Raw genomic sequence first — 20,745 nt, 5'->3', positions numbered from 1 at the left:
AAACCTTTGTTTCTTTATTCATAACTAGCCTGAGATCTTGCTCGATCTTCTTTGACTTACTTCTAAGTCTTATTCTTTTCAATTGTATATTGTACAACTTTTTTGGAGAGTTCTAGAAATACAGGGCGATATTAGTCGTCGCCCATGTGAGAGCCGTTGCTGCCTTCTTTGATCCTCTTACCCTCTCGACTTCCAAACACAGGACAGTCGGCAATGATGTGCACCAAGGTCAGGTCTACCTCTGGGTCTCAGATGCACTAGGGACTTACTGAGCTTGAACCTATAAAGGTACCTTGAACATCTGGATCAGATATTTGTTCAGCTGGACTTTCCAGAGTATGTGACAGACTGATTTCGCCCTTCAAAACTTAACGCCTATAATCAATCATACTGTATAACATCACCTTCTCACAAACTTGGACCGTTAATTCAGATTTTTGGCTGGGATCATATAACATATACCGTATTAGTGTTGTAAGATTTATCAGTACAATACATATTACAGAGGTGTTATATCATTGTTTAACAGAGATAATTTATATGGTAGGGACTTGAATTATTGCGGGAAAATTGATACATTCGTCCATTCATGAAATTTCAAAATAAGCTACCTTTATGTTAGTTTTAAATAACAAGTTGCCGCTTGGAAAAATAAATTCTGGGTACCTTAGGAAACTCGACGATGATATATATCTAAGACAAACCGTCCAGCTTGGTACGTTCGACTTCAAGAAAGAGTAAGAAAAGGACCAATATTTAGCCACTTCTGCACATGCAGTGGTAGTCGTGCAAAAAAGTGCACCGCCCGCCAGCCCGCTGATAAATGCGTATGCGGCAAACAATGCGAATTACACAACTGCCACCGTTAAACCACTTAACACGTGTTTCACCCCTCCACGGGGCATCTTCAGGAGTTATTTTACACCAATTAGTGCCAAACACAGCACTGAGCACGACTGATTCCATTAAATATTCAAGAAAGAGATCACTCGCCGAATCCCATTCGGATGGGCATCGTTCAGGTATATTTGAAGTCGAAGGTCTTTGACCAATGTGTGATGATGACATATGGATCCGAAATGTGGTCACTTACAACGGGCCTCATAAGAAAACTCAAAATCACACAGAAAGCAATGGAGAGGACTGTATACGGAGTTACAAGGTAGAACAAGAAATGAGTAGATCCACAAAAGAACCAAGTTTAAGTACGTAGCTCAAAGAATTGCTCGTCTGAAATGGAAATAGGCCGGGAACAGCGCTTGTGTAACTGATGGCTGTTGGATCCGAAAGGTTCTCGAGAAGTCTGGCAGAGCAAGACCGGCCGTCATGGCTGTCTTTAAGGGAAAACTATACCTTGCAGTGAACATCGGCTGAAAAGGAGAAGAAAGAGAATGATAATAATGGAATATATCTAGCTATCGCAAGTTTTTTTTTAAATTTTATTCTATTAATTTAAGACAATTAAGTTATATTATAATTTGTATACCATTGTTACTTGGTGTAATTATTTCAAATAAACTTTATTTAATCTCATCTGATTATCTTTACCGTCATTTTATGTACTTTATGTTAGCAAACGAATTTTTAATTAATATATTGTTAATAAATATGATGCCTTACTCCGTCGGATTACTCGTGTCTTTTATCTATTCTTTAATATTTCTTTCAATTCTCAAGCCTTCTAAGTAAAAAGAGATCAATATTTAGCTACTTCCGCACATGCAGTGGTAGTCGTGCAACAAAGTGCACCGCCCGCCAGCCCGCTGATACTTTTGCAGAAATATTAGTCCTTTTCTTACTTAGGATGGACTTCAGCAAGGTAACGCCTGTTTCCATTAAATACCTCAAGCCTTCATTTGAATACCTCCATTTCATGAAATGCCGTTGAGGTAACAAAAGAATCTATGATTAAAAATGCCGTCGCTTTCTACATCGAACATGGCTCAATCCTTTTATTATAAAGGCGTTTCAGTTGTGTAATGAAAAACCGTAAATATAATACGGGAAAAATCGGCAGAAATTTCTTGAAAACTAATTGAGAAAAATTTTTCTTTTATTTTCTACAGTTGATTATTTATCTGTTAACTGAGTTTCTTTTTTGTCGTTTCCTTTTTTTTCTAATGCAAAATAATCCAAGTTATTGTTTTAATTTATATTTCCATATACAATTACGTAATATAGTTTATTTATTATTAGTATACTAGCTGAATAATTTTTCCCTAATAAGTAGCCTGAGTTATTCTTTATTATATCAGCTACCGGCCAGTATAAGTCCAGTGAAAATTGATCCAACTATTTCAGAGATTAACCTGAACAAACAGATAGATAAATAGACAAAAATTAAAAAACTATCATTTTGGTATATGATCCGTATATATATTCATATGCATGTTGTCAAAAGCGGTTATATTAATATTAAAAACAGACTGAAATTTCATTTATTTGTATATAGATGTAAGTATATTTATGTATATTTGTGAATATATGTATGTGTGTACATATATATCATAACATATTATAGTTGTGTGTAAAAAATTACCTTTTGTGATAATACCACATATTATAAATGTATAAATTTCTCTTTTGATTTGTTATATAAAGAACATTAAATAAAAATAAAATAAAATAAATAAAATATTCAATGTTGAAAATAATAAAAATAATACTTACGAGTAAACTTAACAAAAACAAATACAACATATCATACGAGTGTATCTAATGATACAATATAATGTTTACTATTACCGCTCGAAGAGGCAAGTTTTTTAAGAATTGCCATAGTTAGCCCGCAATCTATTGCCGAGATTTAATCGTACACTATCTTCATCTACCAAACAAGGTACTAGAAAAAACTCCGGCCATTATGAGAGCAATAAATATGTTTTATATGTGGCATAAAAAAATGATACCTCGTCCCTGGACCAGGCAGCCCTCGCGTGTATGGATGAGATTGCGAATAATGCTATTAACACAGACGCTTCTTCTCAAATTGATATCCTACTCAACGATCCTTCAAACGAAAATGCACTTTATACTGTACTTATAAAAGCTCTAATTACTATACCAGATATTGAAGCTAATATACATAATGTTGATAAGGTGAAAGAAGACTTAAAGCTGAAAGCAGAAAGTTGAAAATTGATTGAACTGCATAAATCTTAGAAGTGGAAAGAAGGTTCAAATGAGCTCTGTTCGGCAGTAGAAAACGATAATGAGATGACTGTAGACGTTAAAGGAAATCTATTTGTCAGCTTTTTGTCATTATTTTTTTTCCATTCGCACGCGGAGAATCTGCTATATTTATATTATGAAAATCTTTAATAAGATTCGCTGATTCTGTTTACTTTTTCGTTAAATCCCTAATAATAACTTCCAAATACATACAACTAGGATTTTTAGAGTACTTTTTAATAATTTTTACATTTAACTGACAACCTATTTTCTTATGTCGTAATTTTGTTCAGTAATATCCGATTATTATTATTTTCACTTCACTTCTTATACAACAAATTTTACAATATATATGTTAAAATATTTATTATTTACTAGCTGATCCCGCAAACGTTGTTTTGCCAAAAAATTGATATTTTAATTTACAAATAAAAAATAAGGGTTGATCGTAGAGGGGTGAAAATTTATGGTTGTATGTATTCTTGTATGCTGTATCATAAAAAAATAAAAACAAAAAATTTCGTTAAAAAAATAATTTTTTTTTTAAGTGTAAACAACCTTTATCACTTAGGGGTATAGAAAATAGATAGTAGCCGATTCTCAGACCTACTGAATACGCATATTAAATTTGGTAAAAATCAATCAAGCCGTTTCAGAGGAGTTCAAGTTCGAACACCGTGACACGAGAATTTTATATATTAGATATGGAAGGTTTCACCTCCTTTGATGTATCATATATGATGAATATCTTTATTAATTTCAGGTTTTATTTCGATTTACACGCAACATTAATAATAAAAATATTAGTCAAATCATTTCTAATCTAAAAATAATTTGATATATTTTTATTCCGCGATTCCTAACCCTATTTGCAATTATTATTTATTTATTTAAACAATTATACAATTTGTAATGACAAAATAAATCCGTTTAGTATTTTTATGGTAGATTAAGGCAGTATATATAATATACAAAGTACATGCATTTTGATTTAATATTTCCTTTGCGCGCCATCGCGACTAAGATATAAAATTTATTGACCTTTGACTGCACTTGCATTATTTTTTATAAAGTAAATTAGTGTTCAATTAGACCTTGATCGGATTGCTTGGTTTTATTTGCCTATTACATTGATATTTTCATTTTGCTTATTGTATAATTATTAACATTTCGTCATCTTTCATTGACATTCAACATATAATAAAATACATAAAATATAAAACTAAACAGAAATCACCACAAGTAACTGTACCATTATTTTGTACATATATACTTACTTACTTACTCCGCTGGCTCAGTGACCCAAAGTGGGTCTTGGCCTCCGAAGCGAGAGACTTCCACTTTCCTCTATCTTGCGCCATCGTCTGCCATTGGTTGACATTGAATTCGCGCAAGCCTCAACGCGATCGATCCAGCAATACCTGGGTCTACCCACTGATCTTCGACCCCTCGGTTTTTCCAGGTACGTTACCTTTACGCTCCGATCCGATCCCATTCGCTCCAAGTGACCAAGCCAGTGGATTCGTTGAACTTTATACATATAATATATAATAACTAAAAATTTAAATCTTCCATATAAATAAATAAATGTATAAATAATGAAACAATAAGTAAGATAAGAAAAACTCAGTTGATAGAATCTCACTGCAGAGTATAGTTATCCCCAAAAGAATGATGTGTTTTACGCTGCCAGTATTCAGTAATTTGTCTCTACTTTAAACATGTCATCGGTCTGCCTTATGGGTGGCCTAACCATGCTGCCTCTACCGGCACATGGTCAATACTTGAGAACTCGACCACAACGGCCATCAAAAATAAAAAAATAGAATAAGTCAATAATAAAATAAACAATAAAAAAAATGTACCTAACTACCTAAGAGTAATAAGATGATGGAAAGAAGGCGATGAAAGCAAGAAGGAATGAAAGAACAAAATGAAAGATGGAAATAAGGTAAGAATAAAAGAAATTGAGAAGAATGACAGTGAGTGAAGAATAGAGATGAAAGATCTGAAAAACTTAATTGTAAACTAAGATCCTAATTCCAACTGATTAGGGGTACAAAAGGCCTCCAATAGCGGGGGCCTGCTGTCGATTCAGACGTGCAATTCTTCTATATTATCATTATGTTATTTATTATTACGATACCGTAAAATAATTAATAGTAAATGATATTTATATAAACCATTTTGAAGCTTTTTTAAAATTCGAATTATAATGTGTAAGAATGTTCCTCGTTACGAGAGTGTTATATTCACTTGTTTCCCCGTCGCACGATCTATCAGCCGGAGGGCAGGTCCACGGAGAGATGTTGCAGCATCCCGTTTAATAAGATGTCTCACTTGACGGGCCGAGGTGTTCGTTATTGATGACCATTCCGCCGCTAGCGTTGACTAACGTTTTCCATCCAAACGTCGGATAGCATTCGCTGTTTCTCGTTAGAAAAACACTTAATGGTTTATCCCGTTGATGCAAGATGAAAAGTCAATATAAATTAATAATATTTTCTTACACCAATAACCAATCATTCTGTATAGTTAACAATAGTTTTTTTTTAGAATATCACGGAACATGTATGACATTTTACATGACACGTTAATATATATATATATATATATATATGGCTCGTCTGAAGTGGCAAAGTGGCAGTGGGCGGGGCCGAAAGGTTCTCGAGTGGCGACCACGAGCCGGTGGACGCGACGTTGGTAGATGTCCCACTAGGTGGACGACATAGTTAAGCTAGCCTTGCAGTGGGCATCCATCTACTGAAAAAAGTAGTTGAATGTATGTATATATATACATATATGTTGTTAAAAACCCTGAAGACATAACTTCATAAGTTGAATAAAGATTTTTGTATGTAAATAAAAATTTATTAAAATTATTACATTTTGTTTTTGATAAGTTTTAAAAATGGAACAGGCGTAAAACAGTTGCAGTAAAGAACATAGAAAAACGATTAGCGGAATTCCAAATTCCAAAAACGACTTACCGAAGCTGTGTTCACTGTAAGATACTCTGTGCATCCCACGTGTCCGCATTCGAGTCACGTGCCGAATAATCCAGTGCACGCGCACCCAATCACTTATCAAGCAGACTTGGTCGCTTTAAGTTAGATTTACTGCGGATTTTCACTTAACTTCTACTAATGCTTAATAAAAGCTCCATTTGAAACGTTTAGCGTGAAATAGTTGTGAAGAAAGATATTTTTATATTTATTTATTTAAGTTCCAGTCCTAAACAAATCCTAAGGATTATTGCTTGCGGTATGACTATGTATATATATATATGTGTGTGTGTGTGTGTGTATGTCTACCAAGCAAATAGTACAAAAAAAAAGATTTACATATTTACTTATTTTTAAATTAAGAGAAAGCCATTGTCAAAAGATAAAACGTGATGTTGATGTGACGAGTTTAAGGATTTTTTACAAAATTTTTCCGATTTTCATACAAAAACTCCATAAAAAATGTTTGAATTGAGTCAAAATACTCTAACTTTTGACAAATAGATACTTGGCTAATGTTATGTACAGCCTTACCAGCATGGAAAAATAATTACTTGCCTTCCTAACGCATGAGAGTTTTAAGTGAAAATTAACTTACTTTTTGATCACAGTATTACATTATTTCAATTAATTTTGATACATAACAGCAATAGTAATCAGTAATTTGCACGTCGATTAATTGTAATGGAAGATAAATTATTTTTCGAATACTCAAAAAACATTACTTCTAAGTTATATTATAAATCTATTATATTGTTAATTAGGGCGACGTTCCAAATTCAAATGAGACTGTCATGGCTAAGTCTTTCGGTTGCGACATTGCTTGAAATACAACTTAACTTATTTAACTTTAACTTAAGTAATGAAAATGTAACTTACGATTAGGGTCTTAGAAACTATGGCTTCAACTGGTCACTGTGTAATTGATTTTCTTTTGAACTATATGATTGATGCATGCAGTCGACAGATAAGTTGTTTAAGATAGTTTTATTTGATACAAAACAAAAGTATCGAAAGAGAAATCAAATCATTACAAATCCGAAGTAAATCGAAGAGAGTACGTCAAACAATCGGTCAGTCGCAGCTGTAACTTCGATTAAAATCGGCCCCGGGGGATGCTCTCCATGTGACAAATTAACTGCCGTTCAACTAATCTTCGTCTTCTCCCAGCGGAGCAGCGTCTTGATTGTCAACCAGTTGAGTTTCACCTGGGAGAGTTATTGATGGATTCTCTACTTTATTTCATTAAAGAATCGTGCAATTCAAATTCAAATATTCCATATTTAAATTACAAATCGCATCACTTACTATTATTGCACAAACCTTGGATTGTACACTCATATCTCAGATATGTGCAGTTCTTATAATGTTATTATAGAGCACACCAATGCCTCACTTTGCGTCGTTCTAAAAAAACACGACGCAAATTGAAACGCCGCAAATTGAATTAAGATTTTCTATAGCAAACCATGTAAAGATCGAAGATAGGTTCCATGGTTACGAAAATACAACTTTTTAAAAAGAAAATTGAACAAAGTAAACATTTAAAAAACAAACATAATATGACTCTGCCAATAAATAAATTGGAAAAATATATAGCTTTTTTGTAACCAGAAACAAAACGTTAAAATTGCGTCGATTTATAGTTAGAAAAGGAATCCCCGAGTTTTGATGGCATGGCGCAATCAGAAACAAAAGTGTTGCCATATTTTGGAAAAAAAAGAACATTTCCAAAAAATAAATTAAGACTCGAACCCAAAACAACGCAACCTCTAAAATCTAATGACGCACAGTGAAAATTAGTACTAATTAAGAAGCGACGTAACTTCGAAAAAAACGCAAAACAAAATGACGCAAAGCGAGGTATTGCTGTATTTGAACAATTGTCTTTTCCAAATTTGAACCATTCTTAATAATTCACTGTAATGATAGCAGATTTTAAATTTTAATTCATTATTTCCATTTTCTCAGTAGAAGTTATTGCTGTTAGTCCTAAGGCTTTTACAGCTTCACCTGAACTAAGTTCATGGGGCGGAAGGGTCTATGAACTTTTAAACTGAAAAATAAAGCTAGTAGGTAGGGCGCCTACCAGTTGCACGGTGAAGTTCGTATGTTGCAGAGGCAATTCGCGAGTAGAGCTTTGATGGGATGTGTTGCTGATATGTGCTTTCAGCTTGAGACGGCAGCGTGGACCACAGGCGAGCCGAGGAGAGATCCGGCTCCAACCACGGTCCGCCCACACTGTTCGCGGTAAGAGAGCGGGCGGCCAAACGGGTGTTGATTTAATTAAGTATTTTTAAGCACACTGCCTTGAAAAATATTGAACAACATCACCGGAGTAAATATTTTTGTGCTAAGCTCTTTTTGTGTCTAAAGTCGTAAGATTGATCTCATGTGTGCGATCACTTTTCTCGTCATTTTTTTTTGTTTCTATGCGTTCTGATCTTTCTGCAATGTTGTAAATAGTATTTTATTAATATTGTGTCACCTATAAAGGAACACGTAACAGAACCATCATCATATAGAAACTTTTAATGGCCGAAAGGTTCTAGCGACACGACGTGGACAGGCTTACACTATGAGGACCTACGACGTAGGTCGCGGAAAATCGCTGGACCTTTGGCTGAGGTCTATCCGTGGACTCCATCGACTGAAAAGAAGATGTCGGAGAAATTTTTTTTTGCAATATTATACGATGTTATGTGTATGTAGTTTTCATTGGTATAGATATATGTTATATATGTTTTCTTTCCATTTCTAGAGGCAAACGCATTTCTCCCAATGCGTTTTTTCTTCTATGAAGTTTATGTATAGCGTTGTAACTCCCCATAAGGATTTTTCGTTAATTTTTTTAATGGACTACAATAAAATCTATGAAAACTGCTGTATGGGTCTAGGGAATATACGGCGAGATGTCCAAACAAAAAAAGAACTTTGACAGCGAATTGACGGAAGTTGAAGGCGCATAATCCCTACCCCCGCCTCTCTGCGCATACCCAAGGCGCGGTACAACAGTTTCGGTAGTACAATAGTAAACATTGTAATTAATTATAGGTGTTAAAGCTTTAAAGAGATGAATGTATATTGAAATGAAATAATTGATAATGTAATGATAATATAATATAAATACGTTTTCAAAATTTAAAAGCATACTATGTACCTATTTAAAATATTCAAGAGTGAACATTATACAGGTACATCGGAAATAGGTGTGAAAGATTTATACTGACAAAACAGCTATGCATTCAACCCCTTAAAACTTGCATCTACATCCAATAAAATCATCTCTGAAATTAGATTCACGCAACGACTGAATGACAAAAGATAATTGAAAATATCGGATAATACGAAAACCGCACACCTGTTCAGAAGAACAAAGATTCAAAATATATTTGGCCCAATCCGCCTATACGAGGGTAATACCGACATCACCATATGGTCCGGCACAATAGCCATAATACGAGCTACGAATGTAATCATCCTTTACAATGGTTCACTCTTAGATCAACCACCCTGTTAATAGTTTGAATTGCATTTTACTTCTCCGCAATCGAAAATAAACTCTATTTATATGCACTAAAGTCCTTATTTCGTTAATTGTACGTTTCATTTGTCAATTCAATTGTAGTTTAGTCGCTTTTAATATCAGCCAGTACTTTATTTTTACAATTACACACCATTCTCAAACGATTTTGAACTTTACTGCTATATATTTAAGATTAATTTTAGATTACATGTTTAAATATTAAGTAATTTGTTGTAAAGTACAAAGTTCTTATGAGTAAGGGAATAAGGTTCATAATTACGAATGGAAAGTTGAAAGCAATGCATAGAAATAATCACGAAACATTAAAGCGCACTTGTTTATGAATCTCGGACCATATGGTGTGAAAGCCGCCGAGGACAATACGCCCCCATGGCGCACATTACCATATGGGACGCGTTAAACGCACTTTCAAAGGAATCGTATTTTGAAATGTACCGATCGATATAACACATTCGCTTGTCCAGGTTGAAACAAGTGTTTGTTAGTATTAAAAAACATCAATACAAGAAAAAAACCTTTTTCTTCTATAAAGAAGGTATTTTAACATTCTGAAAAGGTAATTGTAGGCAATTTGAAAGTAAAATATCACCGGCTAGGAAAGCTTAAATGAAATTTAATAATTTTTAATGAACACATGATATACCATGCAAGTGAGTAAAACATAGTTCCATACATTTCGTGTATGTATTAGAAGATTTATGTAGTAATTTATTATTAATCTATATCTAAAACTAAGAAAAGAAAGGTCTAAGATATCTGTTTAATCGAGAAACTATAGAAGTGAATTAAAAACGCCTAAAATGCAATTAACAAATAGACTATCAAACAAAACGCGCTAAATACACGATCAAGATGGCGGTTATGTTACTTCTGACAGCTGTCATTTTGTTGTCATTGTAATGGATGCGTTCCGAAACGTCATAATAAAAGGATAGCTAACATTTTAAGCATTTAAAAAGAAGCTCGTCCTCTCCTGTCACTCTTTTGAAGGTTTAATAATAAAAAACTGCTATTCAATAATTAGATCTTAATATTAAAATTACTTTGAATAAGTTAAATTATTGTTTTGTGAGTTACGGTGTCTAGTATCGCAATACACTGCCGTAATTATTACCAAATATATGTAGATTTAAATTATGGCAAAAGTATTACATAATTATTAAAGATCGCTATATATTAGTATCACTACATAGTGATACAAATATAGAGCGAACAGAATTTTTCATCATCTTAACGATATTTATTACTTCTATAACAACTGATTTTTGAACAGCTATACATTACTCAGTACAGTATTACATCGGCATAAGTGAATTATGCTATTTACTATTCAGAGCATTTACATCAATAAGCAACTTGTAAAAGGTGGAGCAAAAAAAATTTCAGAATGTGAAACTTATTTTTTACAATAATAAATTTATGACGTAGATATAAAGATATAATTCTTATTAATAAATAATTCTCTGTATATCTACATCATATATATCAAAGCACAGTAACATTTGGCGCCATTTATAAAAATTAAGGCGCGTTCACAATATGACATTACTTTTGTGCCACCTGTGAAAATAAATATTAAGTGATAATAGAGCTTTGGATTGAATTGCTCTACCAAGGAATATTATTAAAATGACTACAAAAAAATTTCCGAGCTTATTGTAGACTATTTTTAGAGGAAGAATTCAATCTATTGTTATCTTTATTCTCATGGCGAGGTCATTGATTCTATGCGGAGAAGTATATATATAAATATATATTGTAATATTAGATAGAAATTTTACTTTTGTGTTATTCAAGGGACCGCATTTAACGGCCCCATATAAAGTTGCGACACATATGTCTAAGTGGATAGACGTAATTAAAAGCCCGTGCACTCGACTTGGGGGTAGCATAATGCAATTATGCCGGAATTTTTCGCGGCATATGGCATATGAAGCGTTCGTCACTAGCTTAGGGGTAAATGTGGTTTTTTTAAAACTACCGCCATAAGGATAATAGTATGATCGTATGTTTTTTTTTATCTCTCTCTAAAATAACAACTGTGAACTTAAAATAATAATTAATTTGTAATACATTACTCACAATTTCATATTTTGCATGTTTAGTTGAATTGTCAACGAAGTATCAAGAAATATTTTAAATTTTTTTTTCATTTACATACCGTTAACTATATGATTATAATCAAATAATTTAATAAATAAAGAAGCAATGGATAATCGAGGATATACAGGGTGATTATTTATAAGTATAACAGTCTTGAAGACGTAAATATAAACCTCATTTGACAGCTACAAGTTTTAAATATTTTACGCCTGAAAATTATCTTTTCCAGTGGAACGTAGCATGTAGGCACTATGAAGTTGGCAGGGACAAATCCTATTTTATAAAGGATTTTTGGATAAGGTTTACCATACATTTAAGGCTTTTATATCTATAACACCATCACTATTTATAATAAATCGAAAAAAAAAATTAAAATCTTGTTGAACATTACATATTTGTAAAAAAATGTATATTTATCTTGTAATAGCGTATAAGTTTTAAGATTTTTAATCTGAACAAAGTATCAAGACTATTGCGTCTCATGTAATTTATTCAAAACGTATAGAATACAACAAAAATAAGTGAGAGAGGTATTCTTATGTTTCATTAGTGCTGGGATTCCCCGGGGGAGTGCGCTAGGCCCAAAAGTACATATGGCGAGTAAATGCTGATCGTATTGCGCCGAGGGAGCATGTCCCACTTGTGCGACGGGGTATTCTGTGTGGATAGTGGTTAGGAACTACAGATATAAGTGATTCCTATAGTTTAATTTAGACTTATGAAGATTTAGACACGGCTTGTTTTATTTCTCACTACTGTATATTATTTTAGTTTAATATGTTCACTGTCTATTCATACTTATTGCTTTTTTTTACTATATTCCACAGTCATTACCGTCCTTGCCTTTATTTACAATTACATTTAATATATCAGAATACTTTTCCTGGCGTTTTTGCATCAGTGTTAACTAAATCTCTTAAACTATTTTCTTAAATCTCAGGTTCTTTTTGGCGTCTTGTTTGTTTTTCACGACGCCGTAAAAATGTTGAGTTTTTAACATAACAGTTCTCGCCTTCAATTTCTTCAAAGTTATTATGGTTGGATTTCATGTTAAAGAGTTGTCTGTATCATATGTCTACAGCTGAAAATCGTAACTAATACTGTTTATAAGTACATATATATTACATTATAATATATACATAAATTATATATATACATAGAATAACTATAAGAAAGAGTAGAAGTGTCGTAAATAGGACTTTTAATAGTTGAACTGATGATATAGTTACTTATTCTCTGTTGAAGTTGATGCCGTTAGCCCGTGTTACAGCTTCGTCAGAGCTGAGTACACAGATCGGAAGGGTCCGTGAACTTAAAAACTTAGCAGATCGGGCGCGTATTTGTTACATGAAGACGATCGCACGTAATAAAGCGCTCTACTCTGGTAGAGCTGTGTATTGTTTGTGTTGGTGTTGTGTGCATGCGCCTTGGGACGGCAGCATGGACCACAGGCGAGCCGAGGAGGGATCAGGATCCAACCACGGTTCGCCCACGCTGTTCGCGGTTAGGGAGCGGGCGGCCGCTCTCTAAAAACGGATGTTGTGTGATGAGTAGAGTTTGGTTTTGTTGTGTTCATCCGGTGACCTGTGCGAAGCAGGTGCCGTGAAGGTTGCAGGAGGTCATTGGATGCTGGCAACGCAAGGCCGATCGTCATGACAATCTTTAAAGAAGAAATAATTTGTTAAGAGTATCTAAACTTTATTATTAACCAACGAGGTTGAAAAAAAAGAATATATACGATTCACTAAAACAAATATTGTTTGAGCGTATTTTTAAAAGCGATATTGTTATAATTTTTTTAACGAAACATTCGTATAAAGCAGTCGTTAGTTATATATTACAAATTACATGAATTTTGATGACTTCAGAACAAAAATTATATGTTAATACATCATTTCAGGATATAGCAACCGGTAAAGCCGAGATTCGGCTCTCTCAATCGCTTTTTTATGTGAATGCTATGCGGGTATTATCGACGGGCGATAGCTTAAGCCAAGGTCCACTTGTGGGGTCCCTTGTGTCTAGTCACTCCATGGATTGTTTACCGAAGTGATCTAAGAGCTCCACGACCTTCTTATCTGGGAAAGTAGTTTAAAAGAAACGTCCTCTGCATCCTTCAACCTCAAACCCGCGGGATTTTCAAATGCCATTTGGACAGTAGTGACAGTTTAGTAAAAAAAAAAAACCTCTTTAGCTATTTTCTTTTTATTTCTACCACTTGCCATCAGGTACAGTACGAAAGGGATAAAAATTTCAGATTATCCGAATAACAAAACAACAAAGAGATCATTATCATATCACATATTGATTTGCAAAGTAAGGGTAAAATTACATATAAATTGTCAGTATGTCAGTTTGGGCAAATTCAATGACCATTACTGTTATTGTGATCACACAGATGAGACCACTAGCCCATATGTTAGGCGATTGTTTTTAATAGTGAGATTCATGATTCTTGATCATTGATTGATGGAAAATATTTAAAAGCAAAATATTCAAGGACACTGGACAACTACATCTCCCAAATATAATATATAAATAAATAAAATTGGAATGTCTATTTGTAATATTAAAATAACCGCTTTATTATATTTACTATATGTGTATGAATATATATACGGTTAAGGCGATGGACGGAGGAAGAAAAATAAATAAAACAAGACTAAAGAGCTTATTGAAAACAAAGTCTCTGTCCCAAAAATGATAGGGAAACTAGAAAAAAAGAATGTATGTATATAAAGTAGGTATACCAAATTATATTTTTTTATCTTTGTCTGTCTGTCTATCTTTTAGTTCCGGCTAATCTAACTTTGAAAGAACTTATACTGGCAGGTGTATGATGTTATAAAAACATACATAGGCTACTTTTAATTAAGAAAATTCTTATAATATGCAAATAAATAAGAATTAAAATTAAAATGTAAAGGTAAATATTTCTTTTGTTAAACTCCAAGCGGACGAAGTCGCAGGTACAGCCAGTCGAAAATAAAATTGCGCCAATAAGTACACCGAGCGAGTCGAATTCAAAATTAAAACTAAAAATACACTGTAAAATATTCGTCATTATGTAAACATATTTTTTTCGAGATTTACAAAATATTGCAGCACTTATAATTACAAATTATTTAGCTATCGTTTATAAAACCAAGAAATCAATATGGTCGATGTTAACACGACTTGCTTAATGCAGTTATAAAATAAGTATGAAATAAGTATGTCTGTCACTCTGGTCAAAAACAATTAATCAAGACTAACTTTAAATAATTTAAAATGATTAAGTTAATTAACTTGTATTAAATATAATTTATGCAATATAAAGGTAATAAATAAAAATCAAGGACCAAAATCATGCAGTCTGACTATAAATAAATTGAACAATACAATGCAAGTTACGACGACGGGTTGTATAAATGCATTTTTGTTTGTGTGAACTATAGTGAACACAAGTACAGACTTTACGTCTTTTTATTAATGTTATATATTTATACGAAACTTATTTTAACTTATTAAGAACTGGAATATGAAAAAACGCATCAATCTGTTTTGCTTGTACAATACCACCTCTGCTTATGAACATATTTGTTCTTACTTGATAGCGTTGCTTTCCTATATCAGCGCTCTGCAACCTTTTCTCGTCGACGGCACACTAAAATCTTTCATAGAAATTCGGAACACACCGAAAGCCAAATTCGAGAGACGAGTGAACGTGATGTGCCAATGTGTCTCATATACAAAATATGTAAAATGAAAAGTTGTGAAATTTCTATTTGTTAATTTTATCCGCTTGCAAAACACTGATACGCGATTAGCTGTTGAAGGTATGTTACCATACGAGCACGTTTTCTTTCCTATTATAGATTGATAACAATTGTATCTTCACATTTATACAAAGACTATTTACAATTTGCAAATTGCAATCTAACACATTGAAGGTTATCGCGTCATTTATGACTTCTAAATTCAAATTTGAGTTAAACGCTTAAGAATAATTTACATTAAAACAAAAGTATCGCGGTCGTAGTGGCAGCGATAACCGGCGTTAACGCTAAATTTTGTCTGAATACTCGAAACATTTAGACCAGTGATTCCCAAAGTGGTCTATATCGACCCCTAGGGGTCTGTGACGACCTGCAAGGGGTCTACGTCAGCGAAAAATATTTTGAGGGTCCATGAAATGAAAATGGGGGTCCACGATAGTGGATCTCAACACATACACTGATAGTACCTATTTACTTACGTCATACTATCTTATAATATCAAAACATTTACATTACATTACATTATTATATATGTTTATAAAATTGTGTAAGTTATAGGATGTTGGTATTCGATTTGTGGTCGCTATTCATTTTGAACATACACTAAACTTCACTACAGTTAGAAATTCACAGAAAATCAATATCAGGTAAGTAGGGGGTCTACCCAACACGGAAAAACATGGCAAGGGGTCTACGACACAAAAAAGTTTGGGGAACTCTGATTTAGACCAACATCCAATAAAAACTGAGCCTGAGAAATGAACTAAGGCTCGTCTAAGCCGCGTTCAAGCGAGGGCGGTATGGAGATACCCGTGTCGCTCCCGACCGCCGAGTAGTCCTCGCTTCACATAACTTACACTACACCTCATTCACTACACACCTACACTTTATAGTTCCCCTTCTTGCGTACCTCTTCGATGTAACTGTAATACGATCACATCACCCAACGTAATTTTTTTAGACACCAGAACACCTGTTGGCGCGGAGCATAACTTCAAACACATCAAATCGGACTGGCGGACGGCGCACTTTGTTGCTTGACTACCACTGCATGTGCAGAAGTGGCTAAATATTAGTCCTTTTCTTACTTAGGATGGACTTCCGCAAAATAACGCCTGATTCCGTTAAAAAAAACTTTCCAGTTATTATTTTATCCTTATTGTCACGAGACACAACGAAAATAAATTTAAAAATAACTTAGGTATTTTTACGTAAAGGCAAATGAAATTATAGAGCGCTTTGAAATAACTCATAAAGAACATTGAACAATATGAGCGTGAAATATGGGCTAAAGAAATCCGTTGAGAGGACAATGGTTAAGTATAACAAATGAACAGAAAAAGTAGTAGAGGGTAGTAAAAGAAAACAGTGCTTCCCGCACACAGGGCAGGAAGCGCTGCGTGAATAAGTACCCCCCCTTATTGTACCCGGAAAATGGGGGGAGGAGAGTTTTCTTTGGACGTTTTTTTTTTGTACCTAAACTAACTTAATTAAAATTATTGCGGAGACATAAAAGAATAATCGAGATAAACAAAAGCAACTTTTAATTTTTGTACGGAATATTAATTTCTTTCGTAAGACGTTAAAGTTGCAAAGTAACAATATCATTCTACATATAGGCAAATGTTTTCGATTTGACGACGGGAAAAGGATTTTTCCTTGAAATTACTTAAACTTATAATAAATTTTTAAAAACCAATAGAAGGAATGAACTATATTGCAATGGATATATTAAGTTAAAAACATTTTAGGAATGAATCTATTTAAATATTAAATTTGAAAAAGTAATCATGAAATTGCCCGTAGGAAGTGACAGTAGGCGAGGCTGATCGCTGGCGATTGCTGGTGGGGTTACTTCTCGAGTGGGGACCAGAAGCCGGTAGACGCAGCGTTGGTAGACCCCCCCCCCCCACTAGGTGGACGACATAGTGAAAGTTTTTTTTGTGACATAGATAAGGTTGTAGGAAGTCGCTAGATGCAGGCAGCGCAGGATCGGTTATCCAGGCTGTATTTGGGTGAGGCCTCTATGCCTTGCAGTGGGCGTCCATCGGCTGAAAAAAGAAGAATCACAAAATACAACCACGGCTAGGTTTTGGTAGGCTTTCCTATGAAAAAAGAATTTAATTATTATATATACATATACTTATATATATATATATATATATATATATATATATATATATATATATATATATATATATATATATATATATATATATATATATATATATATATATATATATGCGTGATAGAACTCCTCCGAACGGCTCGACCGATTTTCGTGAATATTAGCGCGCCTATCGGCCAGGGTGGAGAATTTTACCCCCCTAAAAGTTAAGGGTGGTCCACCCCTAATTTTTTAGACATAATTTCTTATTTTTATTTTTTTGTATCATGTATTCGCATACGCATTTATCAGCGCACTAGCGGGCGGTACACTTTGTTGCACGACTACCACTGCATGTGCGGAAGTGGCTAAATATTGGTCCTTTTCTTACTTAGCCAGGAGCTAAATTAGTTTGACAAAGAAGTCGTCAAGAACCAATGCAGTATGACATCAATCAAGCGAGACATGAAACATCCTTCAAAATGGTTTGCGCGGAACCAAATGATATTCCAACTTCTGACAAACAGAACGCTTGGCATATATTGTAGACAGTCCTACATACCTACGAAAAAACAGTTATCTGTCTTCCTAAAGCCTGAAAGTTTTAAATGACAATTTCTCTCTACTTTTAGACCACAGTAGTATAAAAGTATTTTGTAATATCACCATGAGTTCAGTAATAAAGTCATTCAATATACGTCGAAACATAATGGCCTACGTAACAATACATCGATGTATAAAAAATGCATTAACATCTAAACACAGATGAGAGGCCGAAACGACGACCCATATCCAAAGGTTAGATTCGAATAAAAAAAAAAACTTCCCTTCAAATAATATCTCATTACGTATTCAGCGGTCGACGCGTCTGGACGCTGTGATTTATCGCTCTTTTTTTTACCGCATACAAATAATGGTTGCAAAAAATAAAAATAAAAACTTTAATTCCATTGCCAAGAATAATATAACAGCATATTGATAGAACTGGGTCAGTTAAAACAGATTATGTGACAGATTTAACTGAAACTTTGCCAAATTTAAAAAAAAAAATAAAAGAATTCATATTCTATATTTGAATTTAAATCTTCGAAATAGGGAGAATAATGTGTGACCACTTGTGCATTTCATTAATAGAATACTTTCCTATAATGATCACACTCCATTCTTTAATTATATGCGACCTGGTCGAAGTAGAGCTCACATGAAAACAGATTTTTTATGCTATCCCGGTAAAATAGTAACTTGTAGCGGCTCGAGTAGAAGCTACCTCGGGAGCCTTTGAGCTTTATAACTTTAAAGAAAGAACCAAGCCAGATCCTGGCTCAGATATGAGACCGAATGCCGGCTAGGCAAAAAGATAGAGAAGGCAACACTTGCCTCCATTATAATGGAAAAAGATGAAAGAGAGTGCGTCCTCAAATTCTTTAGGAAAGTTGCACAATACGCAATAGAAAGGAACAAAACATAGGTGGTTAAAAACATTGTAAAGTTATTAAAAAGATTCATTGATATTAAAAAAAAATTGTAAAAAAAAATACACGAGAAAATAATTAAACCAATTTTAACTGTGATACTGTAATAGAAATGGATAACTGAAGTGTTTAAGGATGTACGAAAGGAATGGAATGATTGAGAAAGGAAGATGGAATTGTAGAATGATAGAAGGAGGAAAAAAAAATTTTGTACTATGGAAGACGAGAACCTTAATATCTCCTTTAAATTAGAGAAAGTCCAGGACTCCCTTAGGACCTCAGCTCTTACCGCCACGTACTACAATTTTATCTTACTGGGAGACCGCTTAGCTCTCATATCGCTTCGGTGATCGCTCTATAGTTGACTTCTAGTATTTATAATTCATTATTATTTAATATAGCTGAATGTTTTCCAAAGATAATGTATAAAATGTACTAATATGTTAATTTTTTTATTTTCCACAGATAACACTCAAACGAGATTGTTTAAATATAATATTGCCATTAAAAATAATTTTCCACGACGCATCTGAATAGCAAATATTTTCCCCCCAGAGAAAAGCAATTAGGCAAATCGTGAAAAAAAAAAACAACCAGTTCGAGCGTGCTATCTTAATCCGCGCATATACCAACTGTCAAGTGCTAAGAGAAAAGGCGGGAAAAAAAAACCGGTTATCTCCGATCTTCCGACACCCGAACAAAAGGGGGACAGATATTTAGCATAATGAGTGACGTCTCTAACGTTTAGGGGGAAAGGGATGGTTTAATATAAACACGGGCGAGTTAGAGTAGGACGGGTGAAGTTTCAGGACGACAATATCACAATCTTGTTTCTAGGCCATTTCCTTTAATTAGTGGTAGAGGACGGCAGTCGATTTATTACCAACATTACGACCGAGATAGACAGTCGAATGCTGCGCCGACCATTGTGGTGGTAAGGGTTGTCGCTTTGTTTCGTCTTTGTTAGATAAGCACAAATCCCTAATGTTAAATGTACACCATCTTTGACTTTACATTGTCTTCTAAATGTACTCATAAATATATTAACTTGTATAATTATAATCAGATATATATCTTTATGAACACTGTTACTAAAAGTAGTGCAGAAAAGTGTCTATAGATGTCCCAACGGACTATGTACTTGTAGAAGTAATATCCCTGTCGCATTTCGACCAAAAAAAAATATATCACATATATATAAATAAAAAAAAATTATTGATATATATACCGAACGATGCAAGAAATGACAATTTAATTCGAGTTTAAAACGAGTGAGGTACAAAGTTATAAAGAAATCGGTAAACTGGTTTTCAAATACAGCATATATATGTACAAGGATATATCATTAATAAATTTTTAATGCGTATGGTCGAATATATCTGAATATGCCAGCTCTTACCGCTGCGGTACGATTGTATAAAAACATGTTTTATGACAAGTTATTAAACAAGTAATGGTAAGTACGTAAAATTTTTTTTACAAAATAATACTTAAATAATTTCCCAAAAATTGCGCCAAATAATTGGCCAATCTTTATTTCATGGGACAAAAAGATGCACAGATTCACGACATTCGTACACTG

Source organism: Battus philenor, unplaced genomic scaffold (genome assembly GCF_028537555.1).
Source record: "Battus philenor isolate CCGP_79_NKW_IND1 unplaced genomic scaffold, ilBatPhil1.0.hap1 SCAF_7, whole genome shotgun sequence".
Taxonomy (NCBI): domain Eukaryota; kingdom Metazoa; phylum Arthropoda; class Insecta; order Lepidoptera; family Papilionidae; genus Battus; species Battus philenor.
The sequence above is the reverse complement of the archived record's forward strand: the minus strand, read 5'-3'. Positions refer to the sequence as shown.